The sequence below is a fragment of the Scyliorhinus torazame genome, chromosome 16, assembly GCF_047496885.1.
Source record: "Scyliorhinus torazame isolate Kashiwa2021f chromosome 16, sScyTor2.1, whole genome shotgun sequence".
Lineage (NCBI taxonomy): Eukaryota > Metazoa > Chordata > Chondrichthyes > Carcharhiniformes > Scyliorhinidae > Scyliorhinus > Scyliorhinus torazame.
The window spans coordinates 141,591,203-141,614,546 of NC_092722.1; the positions used below are offsets into that span (position 1 = coordinate 141,591,203).

Genomic DNA, 23,344 nt, shown 5'->3' on the forward strand with positions numbered 1-23,344 from the left:
ATCAAAAACTTCCCCTTCTTTCACTGCTATCATTTTTTGTGTGCAGGTCACTATTTTGACAAACTGCCACTTACCTATTTACAACATGCACAAGCATGGCCTGACTAATTATTCTGATCAAGCCAGTGCCAAACAAATTTATCCTCAATAGTTTGTTAACATAATTCAAATGTCATCCAATTTTTATTGGAGTCATAGAAAGTCTGAATGAACTATATTATTCCAATAGTAGAAGGAGTGCTTTCTTGCATATAGTCAGACTGTGGGTTCATTCTAAATCAAGGTCTTTAAACAATGGCCAGGACTCTCAGTTGCAGGATTTACAGTGCTTCTGTCAGTGGAGAATTGAGACTGTGTCCATTGGCGCTTGGGGCATTGCCAGGATCGGATTGTCATGGCTTGACAATGCAAAGATATACACAGCGCTGAACAAGCCGATTTCCCCACAGTTACTGGGGTGGGGCCACCGTTTTGAACGGGTGCCCCTATCCTAGTGTCCAGGGATTGCCCCCCCCCCCCCCCCCCGTACAATGTAAATGTTGACTACCCCAGCTGACAAGGTGAGCACCTGCAACCCTTCATCAAGGATGTGCAACCAACCCCCACCACATGAGTAATGGGTCACCCCCCAACTCCATGCACGCATGAGGTTGACCTCACCCCCTCTCACCCAACCGCCTCAGCCCCCCATTCAGTCACTTGCACTTCAGCCACCCACCAAGACCCCTCCTTCAGTCTTTCCCCCTTCACTCCTTGCCCCTTGCCTGTCAATGGTGCACTGTCCCCAGGCACCATTGCACTGACACCCTGGCAGTTACTCTCTAGCGTGGCACGATGAACACTGAGTGGGATCAAGGGGGTGAACCCATTGCTCATGTGCCCCTCTGCCAGTGCCAAGCTGAAGAGGGAGGGATCCCAAGGGTCCTGGGGGGTGAATGGGCTCAGGCTGTGGGTAAGGGGTTGACTTGGAACCTTCCCCCAGGATGGAGGTCCCATGTCTGGACTGCCCCTTCTAACCCTGGGCAACCTGAAGATGAATCTTGGCATGGTGATATCAGGCTGCTCTCTGTTCAAGATCGCCATCCTAGTCTGATCTGCTTAAACTCTCAAGTGGCCTTCTCACCCTGAAATGCTCTGCCTGACAATTGATGAGCAAACTAGACAGTTCAGTGAAGAAGCAGTTCACTTCAAAGCAACTGTGGTTTCACTTGCTCTTTTCTAACCACAGAAAGCACTTGGCAGAGTTAAAGTAGTCATCATGACAAGCTGTCAATCATAACAAGAATGTTTATAAACATTGTGGTTAGGATCAATGGAGGGTACTACAGATGCATTCAAGAATGAAGGAAAGATAAATGAACAAACCACATGGCAGCTGTGTTTAAACCATTAAGCTGTCAATCAAAGAAAAGTACTGCACTGTCAAACTGAATGAATGCTTAGCATTTCAAAGGATCTCAGGGGATTTTAAGCCTTTTCAAGTATTCTAGAAAGGCTCTGACACTTCAGAAATTCGCAGTTTCAAAAGCATAGGGCTGAGGGAGCAGATGTGAGGAAAGGAAAAGTGTTCCTAGCTTGGTTCTTCACTGAACTGTCTGGTCTGCACATCAGCTGTCAGGCAGAGCAGTTCAGAATGAGGAGACCACTTCAGAGTTTAAACAGGTCAGACTACGATGAAGACTTTGAACAGAGGGCTGCCTGAGATCACCATGCCAAGAGTGATCTTCAGGTTGCTCAGGGCTGGAAGGGACAGTCGAGACACGGGACCCCCATCCCAGGGGAGAGTCCCGGCATCAACCCCTTCACCACAGCCCGAGCGGACACAATCCCCAGGACCCTCCCTCTGTAGTTGGGCAGCTGCAGAGGGGCACGTGAGCATTGGACTGACCTCCTTGACCCCCCTCATGGTCCATCGTGCCAGGACTGCACATAGCAATACTTACACCAAAGCCCGCCTGGTGGAATCCCCGTTGCGGGGGTCGGGGCATAACAAGGTGTGGGTGGGGTGGGTTGTTGGAGATTTGGAATTCCAGTCTGTTAATTGCATTCTACTGAATGCAAATCATTGGTTTGCATATTTCCCCCAGTGCGGGGCAGATAGCCCGCTATGTCCGGCAGGGTCAGACTGCAGACTGGGGACTGGTCAGCTACCCAGTGCCGATCACATTTTTGACCCGACTCGGGATTCTCCGCCCGATCGGAATTCCCGATCTTAGCAGCAGAGAATATTATCATCTTAACAGAGAATTCCGGCCAATGTGTCTGTTTAGTACTTTAAAAATCTCATAGCCAAACCCAAATGATTCATTTTTCTTTCAACCCATTGTTTCCTTGCAAGCTAATATCAATATATTTCTATATATCTGTAAATTACATGATCCAAACTCCATTTTAACACATAAACTTGATAACATCATTTAACATACACATAAATATAAATGATAAACATGGGTACGCTGTTTTCAGTATTTGATTAAACGCTGTGCTAAGTTTCCAAATTTGTGATAAATGTAGGTTTCACCTATTTTAAGTTTATTATTACTAATTATGGCACAATATTTCTTCACTGAGTAATTTTACTCATGCCTTTTAGCAATATCATGCTTTTTTTGCCTGTGTGTAGACTCTGATTTATACCCTTTTTCTAATTATGTTCATTCCCTTTGCAAAAGGCAACAATGTATTTCTTCGGATTCCTTGACTTAACTATAAAGAAATACACAAATTGGAATCTTTCCAATATCTGATGGGAGGAATGCACGTTTGTTTGTTTACAAGTTTCTTTGTGAATGCACCGGACCCTGGAGCGGAAGAGGCACCTCTAAGGCAAACAACGGGATTCAGAAATAAACAGAGTAAAATTGCATGGGGCATAGTGGTCCAGTACCAGATGAGAAGCATGAACGGACCTCAGCACCTTCTGGATTCTGGCAGTCATAGAGCTGGTTCGTACTGTTTGACTTAAGTTTTTCTGTCTTCAAAAATAAGGCTGAAAGCAGAGATATATGCAGTTTCCGCTGAAAAAAAAAAAGAATTAAATAAATTTCACTGAAAAACACATGTCAAGGATGTTCTCACCAGAACCGAAAGAAGATTGTTTCATTATTTAGTTATTGTAAATATGTGTTCACATATTTAAATGGTTGCAGATAGTGAGTGGTTTCCATAACATTCCCTGTTACACATTGTTGATCACACTTATTTCATTATAGTCAGCATGAATAAAGCCCACAACAACAACTTGCATTTATATGGCACATTTAACATGGTGCAATGTCCCAAGAAGTTTGCCTCCTGGGAGCAATACCAATCACAGTGGCACAGTGATTAGCGCAGTGCCAGGGATCTGGGACGATCCGGCCTTGGATTACTGTGTAGAGTTTGCAGGTTCTCTCCATGTTTGCGTGGGCTTCTTCTGGGAGCTCTAGTTTCCTCCCAAAGATGTGCAGGTTATGTGTATTGGCCATGGTCAAATTGCCCATTAGTGCCCCAAAATGTGCAGGTTAGGTGGAGTTATGGGGATAGGGTAGGGGATTGGGCCTGGGCCCTCTTTTGGAGGGTCGGTATAGACTCGAATGGCTGAATGGTCATCTTCTGCACTTTAAAGATTCTATGGATTCTACGGACACTGAGTAACATTAGACTAAAAGCATGGTCAAAGAGGTTGTTTTTAAAGAGTGTGTTGAGGAGGAAAGAAAGGTAGAGTTTTAGAAAGGGAATTCCAAAGCTCAGAGCCTTGGAAGCAGATGACATAGCCACCAACAGCAGAGCAATTCAAATCGAGAGGATGCTCAATTGGCGAGAGTAGGCAGAGCACTGATATCTCGGAAGATTGTAGGTTTGGTGGCGATCACAGAGATAGGTACAGAGCGAAACCAGGGAGGAATCTGAAAACAGAAATGCAAATTTTAAAGAGGGGTTGCTCAACCGGGAGTCATATGGGTGAATGGGACCTAGTGCGAGTTAGGACATGGGCCACAGAGTTCTGAAACAACCTCAGGTTTATGGAGGGAAGAATGTAGGCAGCTGGCCAGGAATGTGTTGGAATAATCAGTTCCATTGGTAACAAAGGCATTAATGAGAATTTCAATAGCAGAAGAGCTGAGACAGGTACGGATGAATAAACTTATTTATAATCATAATAATCTTTATTGTCACAAGTAGGCTTACATTGCAATGAAGTTAATATGAAAAGCTGCTAGTTGCCACATTCCGGCACCTGTTTGGGTACACAGAGGGAGAATTCAGAATGTCCAAATGACCTAACAGCATGTCTTTCGGAACTAGTGGGAGGAAACACACGCAGACACGAGGAGAACGTGCAGACTCCGCACAGACAGTGACCCAGCCGGGAATCGAACCTGGGACCCTGCCACTGTGAAGCCACGGTGCTAACCACTGTGCTACCGTGTCTCCAATCACAGCATTGTAAAATATTATGAATAAGGTTAATTTTTCTAACATTTTACCATTAAATATTTTTTACACTTTAAAAGTTTCAATGTTTTACTTTTAAACTTGATGCCTTTTAGATCAGTGATTTCTGAGTTAAACAAACACTTGAGTGTTTATACATCATTCTATTTTGGCAGTGTCAGTATCAAACCCTTTGCCATTAGCTACCAATGCACAGTTTCCTCTGTCCTGCACAAACACAATCCCTTAACCTCAGTGTTGCATTCATATTATTTTTAACCCATTAATTATTTCAGGGAAAGCTTGAAGTTACGAACCCCATTCTCAAAATGCCTTTTGGTGAGGCTTACAAAGGCTTGAGAAGCCCTGTACGTGAGGCTCAACTGGCTACAGATGATCTGCTACACTCGCACATTGTGTACAATGTTGTGAATGTCATGCACACTACAGTTCAAGATAACCTGGGAAAGGTAGACCTACCCATCAGCAAAATTACCTTCATATCTGAGCTGAATATTCTCAAATTGAGACATCTGCATGCTGTATCCATAGTTGGTTGAAGTGGAAACCTTGCTGACAAAAGTTGAGCAATACTGGGCGGTAATTCATCAACTGCTCTAATGTTTTGTGAGAGCTCTAATGGTCGCAAAGTCATCCATTTAAGGCTGGTTCATCTTGCAATCAGAAGGCAGCCATATATAAAGATACTTTCCTTGGTTTCCTTGCACATATACATTGTGCAGGTCAATGACAGGCATGAGGAGATTCCATAAATGGATTAAATGTATCCCAATTTCCTGCCTCTAATCTTATGCAGCCCTGATCATGTTTTTCTGGTGTCCAATTGAACAGTGTGACTGGAACAATACTTACACTGACAATCTCCTCCGAACCTTTTGAAGGTTACAGTCTGATGAGTCATCAATTGCCAAAGGTGCTGCTGCCAAAGGACATCACTGACATATTAAGAAGAACATATAGTTGTATACGGAAGGATAAGCATTAGAAAAACTAGGGACATGATTCATCAGTCAAAGATTATGGTATCTTAGAGCATGTCTCACCTCTGGGTAGGGGATTGTGAGCAGGATTCTCCTTTTCGGAGACTAAGGGCTGGATTCTCCATTTCAGCGGCTAAGTGCCGGCTCAAATGGAGAATCCGCGGGTGTTTTACGACCTGAATATCTGCGCCGAACCCTTACTGAGTCCGGGGCCGGTGCGGGGCTAGCGGCAGTGCCGGGTGAAACTCCTGGCTCCCGTGCCGAAAATGGCTGGAGAATGGCCGGGTCCCAGAATGCTCATGTGCAGGGCGATGACCTACAGCGGTCCTGCCGTACAACATGGCATTGTCCATGCGCGGACCTGACCCGCCATCCGTGATCCCACAGGCCACCCCCTGGCCATCCCCACACCAGTCCCCCCAGCCCTCATGCAAGCCCCCCCCCGGCCAGCCCCTTGGAGTGCTGGGCACAGTCCGCAGCCGTCACACCGGGGGCGAAATTCTCCCGAAACGGCGCGATGTCCGCCGACTGGCGCCCAAAATGGCACCAATCAGACGGGCATCGCGCCGCCCCAAAGGTGCGGAATGCTCCGCATCTTTGGGGGCCGAGCCCCAACATTGAGGGGCTAGGCCGACGCCGGAGGAATTTCCGCCCCGCCAGCTGGCGGAAACGGCCTTTGTTGCCCCGCCAGCTGGCGCGGAAATGACATCTCGGGGCGGCGCATGCGCGGGAGTGTCAGCGGCCGCTGACAGTTTCCCACGCATGCGCAGTGGAGGGAGTCTCTTCCACCTCCGCCATGGTGGAGACCGTGGCGGAGGCGGAAGGGAAAGAGTGCCCCCACGGCACAGACCCGCCCGCGGATCGGTGGGCCCCGATCGCGGGCCAGGCCACCGTGGTGGCACCCCCCGGGGCCAGATCGCCCCGCGCCCCCCCCAGGATCCCGGAGCCCACCCACGCCACCTTGTCCCGCCGTTCAAAAGGTGGTTTAATCCACGCCGGCGGGACAGGCAATTTATCGGCGGGACTTCGGCCCATCCGGGGCGGAGAATCCAGCGGGGGGGCCCGCCAACCGGCGCGGCCCGATTCCCGCCCCCGCCGAATATCCGGTACCGGAGACTTCGGTAACCGGTGGGGGCGGGATTCACGGCGGCCAACGGCCTTTCTCCGACCCGCTGGGGGGTCGGAGAATGACGCCCCGGGTTCCCGACCGCTGAGACCACACGTCACCTGCATGGTTGGGAACTCGGCCTATCAGGGGCAGAGCATCACAGGAGGGCTTCCCTATGATGTGAAACGCGATCACACCACTTCTGAGGGGGCGGAGCATGGCTGACTAGCATCAAACCGGCACCGGCCCCGATTTAGGGGTTGGAGTGAATTCTCCGCTCGATCGTCGATTACGATATCGGCATCGGATAATGGAGAATCCCGCCCTGTATTCCCACCGGGACTGAATAGCATGTGATTCGCACTTATAGAATCATAGAAGTTTACAGCATGGAAACAGGCCCTTCTTCCGTTGGGAACGCTATTGGTTCTATGATTCAGGACATGCAAATGAGCCAGCGCACTGCTGCCAGGAATTGGAAGCAATTTCCAGCCCAGCGGGTGGTGTATTCACTGAGGCCGGAATTAGAGCTAAAGAGCCTGATAGCTTGAGCTGCTTTTAAGCGCTCCTCTCACCACACACTCATTGCAGCCACGAAGGTAACTCAGGAGTCCAAGTTGGACCATTGCTCAGTGCCAATAAGGAGAGGAGGGATACCCTCTTCCCCAAAGTGGGCCACAGACTCAAGCTCGCCCTCCTGAACAGTGCCTGAGAGGTGGTGGCAGAGGCAGCCAGTAGGAGACAGCCCATGATCCTGAGGGGTGGGGGTCACTAATCTGGGGCGCCATTCTCCAAATCCCCGCCGGGCCGCACCTTTGGGCCGGCGCGATGCCCGTCTGATTGGCGCCGTTTTTGGCGCCAGTCGGCGGACATCGCGCCGTTGGGGGAGAATTTCGCCCCAGGGGCGTCATTCTGCGACCCCCCGCCGGGTTGGACAATGGCCGTTGGCCGCCGTGAATCCCGCCCCCGCCGAAGTCTCCTGTACCGGAGATTGGGCGGGGGCGGGAATCGGGCCGCGCCGGTTGGCGGGACCCACCGCTCAATTCTCCGGCCCGGATGGGCTGAAGTCCCGCCCAGAAATTGCCTGTCCCGCCGGCGTAAATCAAAGCTGGTATTTACCGGCGGGACCAGGCGGCGTGGGCGGGCTCCGGGGTCCTGGGGGGGGGCGATCTGACCTCGGGGGGTGCCCCCACGGTGGCCTGGCCCGCGATCGGGGCCCACCGATCCGCGGGCGGGCCTGTGTCGTGGGGGCACTCTTTCCCTTCCGCCTCCGCCACGGCCTCCACCATGGCGGAGGCGGAAGAGACTCGCCCCACTGCGCATGCGGGGGAAACTGTCGGCGGCCGCTGACGCTCCCGCGCATGCGCCGCATTTCCGCGCCAGCTGGCGGGGCAACAAACGCCATTTCCGCCAGCTGGCGGGGCAGAAATCCCTCCGGCGCCGGCCTAGCCCCTCAATGTTGGGGCTCGGCCCTCAAAGATGCGGAGCATTCCGCACCTTTGGGCCGGTGCGATGCCCGTCTGATTGGCGCCAGTCGGCGGACATCGCGCCGTTGGGGGAGAATTTCGCCCCAGGTCTCTGCCCCTCTCAGGGAGGGTTCCAAAGGCCATGGTGCAGGTGTCCTCTGTTGGGGTGAGCTTTGCGGATCACCTGCTTCCTCTGCAGTGGGGCAGCGAGTGCCAACATCTGGTAGGCTCCTGATTGAACCTGGCCACACCGACCCCCTTGCTGATACTCCTGTGGTATGAGGGTTTCCAGTGGGGTGGCCTGGGTGGGCTCCCACCACACCAGAAGCTCTCTGAACATTAACTGGACACAGTGTGCAGTCAGCAGTGTGAGCAGCCAGGAGCCTGAAAGAAGCACAGATGCAGCAATGGCAGTCTGAGCCAGGCCACTCCGATCCTAAGGGGGACACCTCATGTCCATGGATATTGCACCAAGGCTCTCCCCACTACTCTGCCCGGCCCAGGCCACCACACACAGCCCGACAATCGTTGGGAGTTTTTGAGATTATTTTTTTTAGCCTCTGCTCTCCCTCAACAGACATAGCGTCCAGGCCCTGCTTGTAAATACTTCGACCAATTCAAGTCCACGTTACTTCCACCTGAGAGGGGTAGAGTATCGTGTGGGGGTGGAGCATGATGTTTTTCAACCTGCTAATGATAATTAAACCCAATCTGGGGCGAGATTCTCCGACCCCCCGCCGGGTCGGAGAATCACCGGGGGCTGGCGTGAATCCCGCCCCCGCCGGTTGGCGAATTCTCCGGCACCGGATATTCGGCGAGGGCGGGAATCGCACCGCGCTGGTTGGCGGGCCCACTTCGGATGGGCGAAGTCCCGCTGCTAGAATGCCTGTCCCGCCGGCGCGGATTAAACCCCCTACCTTACCGGCGGGACAAGGTGGCGCGGGCGGGCTCCGGGGTCCTGGGGGGGCGCAGGGCGATCTGGCCCCGGGGGGGTGCCCCCATGGTGGCCTGGCCCGCGATCGGGGCCCACCGATCCGCGTGCGGGCCTGTGCCGTGGGGGCACTCTTTTCCTTCTGCCTTCGCCACGGTCTCCACCATGGCGGAGGCGGAAGAGACTCCCTCCACAGCGCATGCGCGGGGATGCCGTGAGCGGCCGCTAACGCTCCCGCGCATGCGCCACCTGGCAATGTAATTTCCGCGCCAGCTGGTGGGGCACTTCCGCCAGCTGGCGGGGCGGAAATCAGTCCGGCGCGGGCCTAGCCCCTCAAGGTTGGGGCTCGGCCCCCCAAGATGCGGAGGATTCCGCACCCTTGGGGCGGTGCGATGCACGACTGATTTGCGCCGTTTCTGGCGCCGGTCGGCGGGAGAATTTTGCCCCGAATGTCAGTTTTGCATGGCCCCACTGGCACGTGGCACAAAGTTCGAAAACGCCGCCAGCGAGGGTGCATGGCACCTGGTGACAGAATCGGATTGCAATTTTTCCATTGCGTGCTATTCTCTGCCTGATCGAAATTTTCGCTGCAAGTGGCAGGGAGTGGATAATTCAGCCCTGTTTATTCAAGTTCTCGTCTAACGCCTTGAGCACATAATCCACGCACTATTGGAGGTGCCATTTCTTGGTTGTGATGTTGAAGTTTGGCTTGCCTGCCCTCTCAGGAGGATATAAAAGGTCACATGGTACCATTTGAATGGAGAGCTTTCCATGCACTCCAGGCCAGTGTTTGTCTGTTTTTTCAAGTTAAGCAGGACATACAGGGAACTGCAAGTAGAAGATACTAAACACTCCGGGAAATTTTTAGCATGGTGTGGGCTCAGTCCTGCCATCTGAAGAGTCGGCGAGTCCAAAAGTCCCATTGCAATTTTACGCTCCAACGAGTGAGATTGCCAGTGGCCTGGACCTCTGCCCTTCGTTTGGAGACCTTGTGGCCAATCAGATTGGCTGACAGCTTTCCAGTTCCTCCAGGAACAGTGCTGCATTGGCCAAAAGAGTGACTATGGTAACAATGTCGGGGGTCCGTCTCTATCGTAACAGTGCGGGGGATCTGTCTCTTTGGTAACAAGTGTGAGAGAAGCAACTTGGGAGATAGGAGTTAGGCCGGTGGGTTGGGGGCGGGGGTGGGTAAGGAGATCTGGAGACCACAGGGCTTTAAGGTGAGGGCTCCCCCAGTCAGAAGGAGGCTTCTGATGGAGGTGCCATTCCCCCCTCCCCTTCTTCCTGCTCTGGACATAACTCTCTTTATTTCTGTCCTTCCCTTCCCCTCCAGCCTAAAAACTGAGGCTGGGTGGGAAAAACCCTAATTAGCCATTAAGTGGCCACTTAAGGGCCTTAATTTGAGCACTTATGTGCTTCCCCTCTGAGGTCCTGCCCGTTTCAGCATAAAACTGCAATCAGGGGCGTCATTCTCCGACCCCCCGCTGGGGGCTGTCGTGAATCCCGCCCCTGCCGGTTGCCGAAGTCTCCGGCACCGGATATTCGGTGGGGGCTGGAATCGGGCTGCGCCGTTTGGCGGGCCCCCTCGCTGGATTCTCCGGCCCGGATGGGCCGAAGTCCCGCCGATAAATTGCCTGTCCCGCCGGCGTGGATTAAACCACCTTTTGAACGGCGGGACAAGGCGGCGTGGGTGGGCTCCGGGGTCCTGGGAGGGGGCGGTGGGCGATCTGGCCCCGGGGGGTGCCCCCACGGTGGCCTGGCCCGCGATCGGGGCCCACCGATCTGCGGGCGGGCCTGTGCCGTGGGGGCACTCTTTCCCTTCCTCCTCCGCCACGGTCTCCAGCATGGCGGAGGCAGAAGAGACTCCTTCCACTGCGCATGCGTGGGAAACTGTCAGCGGCCGCTGACGCTCCCGCGCATGCGCCGCCCAGGGATGTCATTTCCGTGCCAGCTGGCGGGGCAACAAAGGCCGTTTCCGCCAGCTGGCGGGGGCGGAAATTCCTCCGGCCTCAGCCTAGCCCCTCAATGTTGGGGCTCGGCCCCCAAAGATGCGGAGCATTCCGGACCTTTGGGGCGGTGCGATGCCCGTCTGATTGGTGCCGTTTTGGGCGCCAGTCGGCGAACATCGCGCAGTTTCGGGGGAATTTCACCCCAGGTTAGGGCAGGAAGGTATTCCCTCCATGAAATTCCACCTCCCACCACCGTCTCTGGGCAGCAAAACATTCTGGGTCAGGGTAAGAATTAAAAGAAAGTGGAAAGATATAAGGAGAGCTGACTGCCAAGAAAATCTGCCAGCAATAGCCCAGGGATAAGATCTATATAAAGATCTATATTCCTTCTTCCTGTCTTCTTAGCTGCCTTTTCCCAAAGGATGTCCGCCGACTGGCGCCCAAAACGGTGCCAATCAGATGGGCATCGTGCCGCCCCAAAGGTGCGGAATGCTCCGCATCTTTGGGGGCCGAGCCCCAACATTGAGGGGCTAGGTCGACGCCGGAGGAATTTCCGCCCCGCCAGCTGGCGGAAACGGCCTTTGTTGCCCCGCCAGCTGGCGCGGAAATGACATCTCGAGGCGGCGCATGCGCGGGAGCGTCAGCGGCCGCTGACAGTTTCCCACGCATGCGCAGTGGAGGGAGTCTCTTCCGCCTCCGCCATGGTGGAGACCGTGGCGGAGGCGGAAGGGAAAGAGTGCCCCCATGGCACGGGCCCGCCCGCGGATCGGTGGGCACTGATCGCGGGCCAGGCCACCGTGGGGGCACCCCCCGGGGTCACATCGCCCAGCGCCCCCCCCCAGGACCCTGGAGCCCGCCCACGTCGCCGTTCAAAAGGTGGTTTAATCCACGCTGGCGGGACAGGCAATTTATCGGCGGGACTTCGGCCCATCCGGGCCGGAGAATCCAGCAGGGGGGCCCGCCAACCGGCACGGCCCGATTCCCGCCCCCGCCGAATATCCGGTGCCGGAGACTTCGGCAACCGGCGGGGGCGGGATTCACGGCGGCCAACGGCCATTCTCCGACCCGCTGGGGGGTCGGAGAATGACGCCCTAGATGTCTAAAAGACATTTCATTTAATAATTTGCAAAGGAAACTCCAAGCAAGCATCAGAAAACTAAGGGACACCATTCCTACAATGCACATTCATTCTTCTGTGTGTTGCTTCCTCACTAATCGATCAGCAATCAAACTACTCTGACCCGTACTTTAAATAGAGGTCCTTCAAATGACAGGTGCAAATTATCATTGTGCCCATACTCTGTCATTGGTTATTAAACTCAGAGAGGGATGCTAATTCCATGCCCAAGTTAAAACAGCCACAGCAAAAGTCATTCATCTCAGAATTGAGTTTCTGAACCACTGTCAGCTCTCCCACTGCACGCCAGAGGAACCGCTTAACATTCTGCCTTACATTTTCCCTCTTCTCCTGAAGAAGGAAATTGGGATCTATCCCATACTGCACAAATTAAATCCCCATTCTTTATTACACAAGGTCACACAATGGGTTGAATTGCATGCTCTTCCGTTGGCAGATTTACCAGTACTGGGAGCCTGTAAAATTCTCCAGATGGCCTTCCCACTGCCTTCCTGCCCACTCCGAAGTATCTGCAATTTTATTGTGGGTGAAGCCCAGGCCGGCTTATCACCCTTACCTCAACTGATGTCCTTAAGTATGCATTTAATTACTACTTGAGGGCTTTTAAGGCTGGCAGGATGAGTTCAGAGGGAGGGGGGTGGGGGAGCCATAAAGTGACCCTGCTCAGAATTCAAGAAGGAAGGACAGATGCCTCTGTAATATAAGGTTCGGCACATATAGGGTTAACATGGGATTGAGATGTAAGAGAATACGTGATCCGTACCTCGGGGTCAGTCTAGTGTTGGATAGAGCTGTGTGCACAAGCAAGCAGGTCCTAGCTTGAACTCTTTGCTGTATCTATGCATATGGTTCTTGTAGTTAATAAATATATACAGTCCACCTACTTAAGACTACGAAAACGTAACTAAAATCTACCAAACCGTATCCAACACCGTACAACAGCCTACTTTCCACATTGGGTACACCCCACCCACCACAAGGTCTGCCTCCTGCGGATGCTCCTTCCCACTCCTCCCGGCCTCTCCATTAAGATCCCCTCTTCCCACCCCACTTGTGCCTCACCTCCCCTCCCTGCCATTAGATCACTCACATTTTTCTAGTCTTGTAAACTGGGGCCTTGAATTGGGGGAATTGCTTTTAGTCCCAATCCTGGCCACTACTGCCACTGGCACTGGTGGGGCTACTGAGCTACTGGCTAATCAGATTGGCAATAGCTCTCGGATTTTCTCCTGTGTGAGGGGCAGAAGGCCCATATCCAGCCAATGTCTGTGGGGCAGTCAATATCAGCAAGGTGGGGATGGTGGGAAACCCTGCCATCCGATGAGTGCAGTTGTGCAATGATTAAATATTGAGCATTTCAATCCTGTACCCATCTGATGTTCTTACAGGTATTGTCTACGAGGAGCTACGGAAGAGTAAACAGGATCAGGAACTGTAAATTGTGTTTCCCCTCACTGCCTAGAGGATGCCTGTTTCAGCCTAGGGTTATACCGAGCTACTGACCCAAGAAAGTAGCTGCAAAGAATGGTTTGCAGCCTACAACACCTTGTTAAACTGTGACCTGACTCATGTTGTCATAAAACAGCCGCACAGCCTGAACAGTAAATTTTTCATGCTTTGCATGTGTGGAGCGGAGTGACTGCTTTCCCAAAACATTTGAATAAACCTCTGCTTCACAATGAAGCCCTTGAGCAGTTGAACCTGGCTTGACACTGCATTGATGTTATACTACATATGACGGTAAGCTGAAGTGATGTGTGCAGCATCTCAGAAGTATTATACCTGCACCCTTAGCCCATCATAACATGCAGTTGCTTTTCAATCGTTGTCAATAATTTCTAATGAGCACACGGGCACTGATTTATTCTCATTGCTTTGGCTTCATTTAACAAAGCAAAAGTGGTAATTTTCAGAAATAGAATTCAAAGCACATCCATGCTCCTGGCTTTGCATATGAATGTTGAAAGAAGTGAGGTTTTCTGACTTTTAACTCCAGGACACTTGCTTCTAATTGGCAGCTTTGGTGCAAAGGTCTATAAACCAACTGCTGATACACAGCCTTGAAAAATGTAATCAGTTGCAGTTCTATTGATCGCTTGTTTGTCACAGCTACTTAGTGTTTAAACTGAGAGGCCATTTTAAACTCCTTTTTTCAGCTGCACCAGACACTCCACATAAACCTAAGCTGGAATTTTCTGGACATTGGGATTCAAGTTTCATGCTGGCAGCACGCACCCCCACCAGTGGGTTTCGCGGTGACGTGAGTTGGTTTCAATGGAAAATCCCATTGACAAGTGGGAGGAGGACAGAATCCCGCCACCAGTGAATGGCGTGCAGCCGAGAAACACAGGGTTGGGGGAAGCAGAGAATTCTACCAAATGCTGATATCATTCACATGGGGTTGATTGAATCAGCTCCATCAGTTCCCACACAACCGCTGATCATGGTCAAGGGAAGCGCCATATGTACATTACACATCTGCTCACCTGAGTCTCATTTGTGAACATCACGACAGCAGGAAAAATATTATCAACTGAAAATGAATTTAGATCGCGAGTTTGCACATGCTCAATGAGAACACATTTCAATTGGAGTTAGTGTAATATTACATGCAGCTCAGTTTTGGGTCAGGAATCTAGAAGTGGCCGTGGAGGGATGTTGGTTACAATCTTCTACCATTTAAGAAACTGCCTCAGGACCCCTATCCAATTGTGGGCAATGAATGGACCATGGAAGCAAAGACCCATTGAGCATTATCAGGCTAGCAGACCCACCAGTAGAGGCAGGCATGTGAGCACGATGGTGCCACAATATAGAGGCGCCGTCAGTTGTCTGAAGAAAAGTCAACAAGAAGAGGTCTTAAGCAGGGGTGGAGGGGGAAGCCCATCAGCAGGAATAGTAACAGTTAAGGTTGAGGAGGCAATTGATCCTCATGGCTCTGTCAGAACTGTGGTATGGAGCCAATGGTTCTGATAGCCACCCAGCCGGTTGCTGGGAAGCTACCTAAATTGAGCTGGTGCATCTGTACACAGTGGGGGAGCCACTTCGACACTGGGACAATACTGACCCTGTTGCAATATGGCCCCAAGTGGGGACACAATTCCCTCCTTGGCTGTCAGACTCAGGGTCACATGTGGACTGGGCAGGTGACCCTGATTCCCCCACCAGGCTGCTGGGAATGTCCTCTGGAGGTGGAAATCTGTCGGGAAACCTTCCCAAAATGGCCAGAATTCTCCAGCCATTTTGATTCTCTTTTGCCGAGGCAGCGCATCCCTGTCGAGTTTCCCAGTAGCGTGGGGTGGCTTCATTGGGAAATTCCATCGACTAGCAGCGGAAGAAGTGAATCCCACCTCCAGGGAATGGCACACTGCCGAGAATCACACGTTTGGCGGACCGGAGAATCTAGCCCATTGTTTCACCTATTTTCCTGACAACTTGCCCCCATCTTCAACGTTTCACCTCCGTCTCCACGGGGCCAGGAAAATGCAGTCCTCTGCCCTCTCTTCTGTCGGAATGTTGGATTATTTTAAAGATGTCGCTTAGGTGACCCCTCAGCCTTTTTTTTTCAGAAGAAAAGAGACAACTTGCTCATCATTTTCTGATAGGTATAATCTGTCAATCAGGGTTAATCAATAGGGTACTCTTTATAGCCCCATGAAAAACTAATAGATACCACTAAGTCAACAAGTCACAGCATTTGTAATATTTCAGTTCACATTCGGAACATACTAAATTATTTTCATATCCAAGCTCATAATCAGTATTTTCCACACAATTAAAAAAAGGTGGATGACATTGTTTACATGCACTTGTCACATGCTGCATCTACTGAGTCTGGAAGACCTGTAATAGTAGATTGATAAACTGATTTGTGTCCAAGAGATTAGATTTCCCATTACTCATTGCTTAGCCATGATGTTCAGAGGGGTTAATGACCAAAGCATCAGGCATTGTCAGTGCAATCCCAATCTAGGTTCAGCAGATGGTTTGAGAGGAGCTGTCTATCAGGGTCCATCTGTCCAGTCAACAAATCCTCTTGTGGGTTCCGGCAGGTTATAGCAACATATGGCTGTGAGAATTTAAAACCGCCATCACAAATCGATCATTTTACATTTTTCACAAAATGCCCTTTAATAACCTTTGGTCATTTTAATAATCTATAAATTGAAATTGAACTGTTGATTTACTTTTTATCCATTCATAATATGATGACATAATATGATAACACTAAACATCTCCTGTCCTCATATGTTATGGCTGTTTGTACCTCTTAATACATTTGTGCCTTTTACTTCCTTGTGCCTGTTAGTAAACACTCAGAAGACACAGAATGTGGTGGGAAACTATTTAATCAAAATCTAAAGCAATGGTAAATTAGTTTAAATATTACTTTGCAGTGCAGCTTTATTTTGTGTACACAGGCTAAAAGTGATTAAACTATCCGGGCTGGATGTTCAATGGATCCACTGACCTTTTCTTCTGTTGTAAAATGCTTCCAGTTTAAAAAAAGAAGAAAGGGGGACATTATTGTTCTGACAATGAGAATAACCAAAAACAAACCTGGCACCATTTTCCACAAGACCACGGGCTGGATTCTCCTCCGGCGGGATGCTCCGTTTTGCTGGCAGCCGGGGGTTTCCCGACGGCATGGGGCTGCCCCACAATGGGAAACCCCATTGACCGGCAGGCGTAACGGAGCATCCCGCCGGCGGGGTGAACCTGAAATGTGACGCGGCGGGGCGGACAATCCAGCCCCACATGTTGGATAGTCAGCCTTTAATCTCTGCATCTCAATCCATTGGTTAAAATCATTTGCCTGGCATCTTTTTGAAACACTTATTAAACTTAGGTATCTTGGGCCTTTTTGTTCCGCCTCTTTTCTGGATTTGTGGTGCTCGCATCAGGAGCACAGAAAGAAATATTGGACTAATTGCTCAATCTCTCACATCTTTTTGTGTTCTAGCTGCCTTTTGATAACTTTTATAACATTAAACTCAATTTGTTTTGTCTCATCTGCAAATCTTTTTGTTAATTTATGACACTGAAAATTTAGATGTACCAATTATAGGGCGCGATCGAATGGCCACACTGCACCAGAAAAGCAGCTTGCCACAGCGGTGTGGCTGATAAAAGCTCCTGGGAACCACAAGCGAGATCTATTTCATAAGCTGTTGTGATGTAAATCCCGCCCATTGTGGCGGGATCACTTTTAGGCAAATCTGTATATTAATGCGAGACAGCTAGTTCCACTTTAATGTGCATATTCCCGAGGCAACCGGGGCACAGGATCAATCTCCCTTGCCTCGGAGACCTTGGGCGAGCGCCATTCAGTACTGGTCTCCACAAACAGGGACCAGACGGAATGACACTTGTGGGGGCCTCCGAGGGGATCCGAGGCCTACTGGTGCATGCCCTTTGGGCAGGGTGGTACTCTAGCACTGTTGGTGCTACCCAGGCATCTTGACACTGCCAAGGTTCCTGCCAGCTGGCATAGGCATAGCCAGGGTGCCAGGTTGGCACTGCCAAATTCCCAAGCTGGTATTTTGTTTGTAATGGCGATTGGGCCGGGGTGCCATGTGCAGCTGTTGGGAAGGAGATGGGGCTTGGGAGCGGTTGGTGGTCACATCAGGGACCTCAGAGATCGGGGCGCCATTTAAAAGTGACAGGCTGATCACTCGCTATACTGAGGAGTTCCAGCGAGCAGAACTCCTCGGTACAGAAAACAGAGCTATGTGCGGCGTTGGCCATTGGTTCCCCACTGAGGCCCCTTAGTTAATGTGAGTGGCGTTTTATAGCCATGTGTTTCTCTGCGCTACGAGTGCTGGGAAACATGCGGCTAAAAGAGCTTGCTGTGGGACTTTGTTCCCATTTAGTTAAATTGAACCCATAGAGTTCTAGGTGGTGAGAGGGTGGGCTAGAGACAGGGAGGGGCCGGGAAAATAGGGGGCCTGTATTGGGATGGCTCCCTGATGCATACCCGATCTTGTGGATCAGGCAGGAATCCATTTGGCTATCCACTCCACAGAGGCAGGTGGCCAAGTCGGGTAACCAAGATATATTTCTTAGGGGCCATTTTCTGCCTGAATTTCCTGATAGTGGAGCGGAATATGAATGCAGAGGCCACCAGCTTAATGGCTTCCCAGTGACAAGCCATGTGGCCACCTGAGCCAGGAGCTCCATACTCTAATGATGGGCCCGCAGGGTTGAAACTCTTTAACCATGTCCATCTTACTCTGCTGGAGGGGTTTACCCTTCCCTCTGCAAACTCTCCAGGTTTAGATGCACTCTCACGTGCCTGACTGCCTCATCAGCACTTATCTCGTCTTGTGCGGCTGCCAGGTTGACATCGCCGAGGGCAGGTTGGTACCCAGAAGAGCAAAACAATTTGGACCAGTTTCTTATTTCCCTGTTTTACTGATGTTCCACTTTAAAGTTTACAAGGCCAGTTCAGACCAGCATGCCTACTCCCTTGTTTTGCAGTCTTTCCCTTCTTGGGTTGTGTGGTAGTCGGTAAAAGAGGTATTACGGTACCCTGTAATACTGTAAGACCATTGGTGTAGGAGGTACTGCTTTCATTGGTTAAGCCTGCCTGCTGGTTCCGCCCAGTAAGGCAGAGTATAAGAGCCCGTGTCTCCCCAGCAGCTGCCTTCTGTACCTGCGCTGTTGGGGGAAACATCTAGTGTAATAAAGCCTTCAATTGTCTCCAATCTCGCTTCTGGAGTTATTGATCGAGCATCAATTTATTACACTAGATTTTAAAGAACGGAGCTCCGAATCAAGCCGGAGTGTCTGCAACTCAGCCCTCACGCGGCAAACTCAGCGGCAACCTTCAAGCACTGGCTGGCGTGTTTCAATGGATATCTCAGGACGGCCACAATTACACCCACTGAGGACCAGAAAATGCAAGTTCTGCACTCAAGGGTGAGCCCAGAGATCTACACTCTCACCGAGGACACGGGCGATTTCGAGGCCGCAATGAATCTGCTGAAAGGACACTATATTCGCCCTGTCAACCAGGTCTACGCCCGACATCTACTAGCGACGAGACGGCAAATCCCTGGGGAATCGCTGGAGGAGTTCTACCGTGCGCCCCTGGTGTTGGGGAGGAACTGTAACTGCCCGCAGGTTTCGTGACCACACAGAACTTTTGATCTAGGGCTCATTTGTTGCAGGTATGCTGTCCTCCCAAATCCGCCAGCGATTTCTGGAGAAACACTAGGCCTCAAGGAGGCACGGGCCCTTGCTAACTCCCTGGATGTGGCCTCCCGAAACGCCCGTGCTTATGTCCCCGACCGCGCGGCAGGCCCTTGGGCAGCGTGAACCCCCCCCACGACCGACTCCGATGCATCCCCCATCCCCTCACAAGCTTGTGCTGCGAGACTGCCAGGCAACCCCGGGGGGCCCCACTGCTATTTTTGCGGGCAAGCCAAGCACCCCCGACAGCGCTGTCCGGCCCGCTCATCGCTCTGCAAAGGATGCGGCAAAAAGGGCCACTTTGTGGCGGTATGCCAGGCCCGGGCGGTCGCTGTGGTCTCCGGACGCGAATCAGGACCGCCACCATAACCCTCTCCACAGGCAACGTGCGACCAGCGAACACCGCCATCTTCCTCCTTCAGGGCCACGTGTGGCCTCTGGGCCCGCCATCGTATCTCTCGGACATCACGTGTGATGGATGGGCACCGCCATCTTGTGCACCCCCAGCCATGTGCGACGAGTGGGCGCCGCCATCTTGGCTGGACTCTCAGGACCCCGACTAGGATGATCACACACTGCCCGAGGAGAACATCCAACTTCTGCCACGACTAGTCTCGGTGACCCTGGACCAGTCTCGGCCCCGAACACTCTCTTCTGCAACGACGACCGTGCTCAACAATGGGCATGAAACATCCTGTCTGATCAACTCTGGGAGCACGGAGAGCTTCATACACCCCAACACGGTAAGGCACTGTTCTCTCCCCGTTCACCCAGTTAACCAAAAATTCGCCCTGGCTTCCGGGTCTCATTCAGTCGAGATCAAAAGGTTCTGCATAGTGAACCTCACGGTCCAGGGAAGGGAGTTTAAAAATTACCTGCTCTACGTCCTTCCCCACCTCTGCACTGCCACACTCCTAGGGTTAGATTTTCAATTCAACCTCCAAAGCTTAACCTTTAAATTCGGCGGGCCTATACCCCCCCTCACTGTCTGCAGCCTCGCGACCCTCAAGGTCGATCCGCCTTCCCTGTTTGCGAACCACACCCCGGATTGCAAACCCGTCGCCACCAGGAGCAGACGGTACAGTGCCCAGGACCGGACCTTTATTAGGTTTGAGGTCCAGCGATTACTGAGGGAAGGTGTCATTGAGGCTAGTAACAGTCCCTGGAGAGCTCAATTAGTGGTTGTAAAGACCAGGGAGAAGCATAGGATGGTCATCGATTATAGCCAAACCATCAACAGGTATACGTAGCTTAACGTGTACCCTCTCCCCTGCATATCCGATCTGGTCAACAGGATCGCACAATACAAGGTCTTTTCCTCAGTGGATCTAAAGTCCGCCTACTCCAGCTCCCCAACCGCCCTAGCGACCGCAAATACACTGCTTTCGAAGCAGATGGGCGGCTCTACCACTTCCTAAGGGTTCCCTTTGGTGTCACTAATGGAGTCTCGGTCTTCCAACAGGAGATGGACCGAATGGTTGACCGGTATGGTTTGCGGGCCACGTTTCCTTACCTCGATAATGTCACCATCTGCGGCAACGACCAGCAGGACCACGACACGAACTTCCGAAAATTCCTCCATACCGCAAAAATCCTTAATCTCACATATAACAAGCATAAATGCGTGTTCAGTACCGACCGTCTAGCCATACTCGGCTATGTAGTGCATCATGGTGTTATAGGCCCAGACCCTGAATACATGCACCCCCTCATGGAGATCCCCCTCCCTCACTGCTCCAAGGCCCTGAAACGCTGCCTGGTATTTTTCTCTTATTATGCCCAGTGGGTCCCCAACTATGCGGACAAGGCCCGCCCGCTAATCCAGTCCACGGTTTTTCCCCTGTCGACAGAGGCCCGCCAGGCCTTCAGCCGCATCAAAGCTGACATCGCAAAGGCCAGGATGCACACCATCGACGAGTCCCTCCCCTTGCAAGTTGAGAGCGACGCGTCCGATGTAGCTCTGGTGGCCACCCTCAGCCAAGTGGGCAGACCCATGGCTTCTTCTCACGCACCCTCCACGCTTCAGGAATCCGCCATTCCTCAGTTGAAAAGGAGGCCCAGGCTATAGAGAAGCTGTGCGGCATTGGAGGCATTACCTGGCCGGCAGGAGATTCATTCTCTTCACTGACCAACGGTCGGTGGCCTTCATGTTCGATAATGCACAGCGCGTCTGGATAAAGAATGACACGATTGAACTCTCCACCTACAACTATGAGATCTTATATTGTCCCGGGAAGCTAAACAAGCCTCCTGATGCCCTATCCCGTGGCATATGTGCCGATGCCTCCAAGTGGACCGCCTCCGAGCCCTCCACGAGGACCTCTGCCACCCGGGGGTCACGCGATTCTTCCATTTCATTAAAACCCGCAACCTGTCTTACTCCGTCGAGGAGGTCAGGACAGCCACCAGGAACTGCCAAATCTACGCAGAGTGCAAGCCGCACTTCTACAGGCCAGAGAAAGCGCACCTGATAAAGGCTTCCCATCCCTTTGGACGCCTCAGTATGGACTTAAAAGGGCCCCTCCCCTCCACCGACCGCAACACGTACTTCCTGAACGTGATTGATGAGTATTCCCGGTTCCCATTCGCCATTCCCTGCCCCGACATGGCCGCAGCCACCGTCATAAAAACCCTCCACAGTATCTTTACGCTGTTCGGTTTCCCCGCCTACATACATAGCGATAGGGGGTCCTCCTTTAGAGCGACAAACTGCGTCAATTCCTGCTCAGCAAGGGCATTGCCTCGAGCAGGATGACCAGTTACAACCCCCGGGGAAACGGACAGGTAGAGAAGGAGAACGGAACGGTCTAGAAGACCGTCCTACTGGCCCTACGGTCCAGGAATCTGCCAGTCTCCCGCTGGCAGGAGGTCCTCCCGGATGCCCTCCACTCCATCCGGTCACTGCTGTATACCACGACCAACCAAACACCTCACGAACGTCTCCTTGACTTCCCTAGGAAGTTCTCCTCCGGGACCTCGCTTCCAACCTGGCTGGCAGCTCCTGGACCCATCCTGCTCCGCAAACACGAGCAGCCGCACAAGTCGGACCCATTGGTCGAGAGGGTCCATCTGCTCCACGCTAACCCTCAGTACGCCTACGTGGTGTTCACCGACGGCCGACAGGATACAGTCTCACTATGGAACCTGGCACCTGCTGGATCCCCACACACACCCCCACCACCAATCCCACCCTCCCTTCCACCGGCGCACCCCACAGCCGCCCCCTTCCCAGGTGGATGGGTCCTCCCACCGGTCCCGTCTAGGGGTGATGGAGCTGCCGAAGAAGCCAAAGCCACGCTCCCGGAGCCACAGATGCCGAGCCGGCGCCTGTATCATCACCGAAGCTACGATGACGACCAGGGCCCCCGATCGACTAATTGCTTCATTCTGAACTGTAAATAAATTTTGTAAATAGTTGCGATGTAACGAGGCAAAACCACTGTACTGATGTATACCAGGTACCTCCATAACCTTAACCTTTACCACTGTGTAATACGAGGCCACCACCCCCGCCGGACTCTTTTTTTTAAACAGCGGGTGAATGTGGTAGTCGGTATTAGAGGTACTACGGTACCCTGTAATGCTGTAAGACCATTGGTGTAGGAGGTATTGTTTTCATTGGTTAAGCCTGCCTGCTGGTTCCGCCCAGTAAGGCCGAGTATAAGAGCCTGTGTCTCCCCAGCAGCTGCCTTCTGTACCTGCGCTGCTGGGGGAAACATCTAGTGTAATAAAGCCTTCAATTGTCTCCAATCTCGCTTCTGGAGTTATTGATCGAGCATCAGGTTGGACTTCCAGCTTTGGGAACAGACCCACCATATTTATTAGGGCAGCCTGCATGGAGGCCATCAATTAGGAGAGGCGGCCATCCGGGAAGATTGCACTGGTGGAGGTAGGGACAACATTGCATGGCTCACAACCCCCATATGGACCGCATGTTGGAATTCCAAGGCCTGCTGGAAAATTCAGCCTATTGTGTCTCACATTGCCATATTTCACGGCTGAATTAAAACCATGGGCGACATTCTCCGACCCCCCGCCGGGTCGGAGAATCGCCGGGGGCTGGCGTGAATCCCGCCCCCGCTGGTTGCCGAAGTCTCCGGCACCTGAGATTCGGTGGGGGCGGGAATCGCGCCGGTTGGCG

At 52.1% G+C, this 23,344-nt stretch overlaps 1 protein-coding gene across 1 annotated transcript in view; it reads right to left on the reverse strand.

Moving 5' to 3' along the window:
* Nucleotides 1-691: 691 nt before the first annotated feature.
* The window catches only part of jakmip3 (Janus kinase and microtubule interacting protein 3), a 569,034-nt gene continuing 546,381 nt past the window's right edge, over nt 692-23,344 (reverse strand). The window contains exon 24 of the mRNA XM_072479157.1: nt 692-3,017. The gene's annotated coding sequence lies outside the window, so the exon portion shown is untranslated. The remainder of the gene's footprint in view (nt 3,018-23,344) is intronic.